Source organism: Octopus bimaculoides, chromosome 3, assembly GCF_001194135.2.
Source record: "Octopus bimaculoides isolate UCB-OBI-ISO-001 chromosome 3, ASM119413v2, whole genome shotgun sequence".
Classification (NCBI taxonomy): Eukaryota; Metazoa; Mollusca; class Cephalopoda; order Octopoda; family Octopodidae; genus Octopus; species Octopus bimaculoides.
Genome location: NC_068983.1, coordinates 97086249 through 97087290, shown reverse-complemented (window position 1 = coordinate 97087290; position 1042 = coordinate 97086249).

The window sequence follows — 1042 nt, the reverse complement described above, 5'->3', positions numbered from 1 at the left end:
TTCCTCACCATGTCCTTGAGGAAATATTCGAATGATATTGGTCACAGTATCTGCCTTGGTGTTGCAGGCAGAGCGACTGCTGTCTTTGTCAGCCGCACACCATAGTTGAATTCTGTGCGATTCCAATCAGAGGAGTCAGGACGTCAGAAATTTGTGCCTGGTGAAGTCGTAGAAGTTCTCCGACAACCACTTTTGACTCTTGCCGGAGTGAAGGCAAGGAGTTGAATTCTGCTGCCACATATATAGCCTTTTAGCAGCAAGTCTCTCCAGTCATGGCTTGACAAGTCTCCAGCAGTTTCCCATAGTCGTCTGAGTTATATCAAAGATATGGGGCAGCATGACGTTACCCTCACTGGAGAAACATTGAAAGATCACCCCAAGTTTCGTGTGTCACATAGCTAGCTAGAGGCGATGGCTTCTTGGAGCTAATTCACGGCAGCTTTCGTCCTAATTTTGGGACTGCCATGTTGGCTTGGCGATATAGATATATTTATATATAATATATATTGTTCTCACACACACGCACGTATGTATGTATATGTTCATGCATGTATGATATATGGATGTGCGTACGTATGCAGCGCGTATTCATGCGTGTATATAGTTTAACTTAATTTTTCAAATTTCTCTCAGTTTTTAATTTTTCTTCTTTATAATTACGTTTGTGCTTTATCAAATGTGTATTTTTTAAAATTTTATCTGCCAGTCATCGTATCGCATTGATTGTAGACATCATGTTTTTTTTTTGTTAGAAATTTTTTCCTTCCTTTTAGTAACTACATATTCTACACTTTGTCAACATCCATTAATCGGTTTCCGATCTCGGTACAAATTCCACCGCCAACAACGCTAACAACCGTTCAGATCCGATTGCTCTTCTTATTTGCATACACTGCGAAATTTTTCTTTGTTTGTTTGTATTTTGTCTTTTGTAGTTTTTGTTGATGCTATTTGTTGTTACACTTGGTATCATTGTTGATATTGTTATTGTTGTTGTTACTCGCTAATGTTGAAGCTGCTGCTGATGTTGACATCTGACATT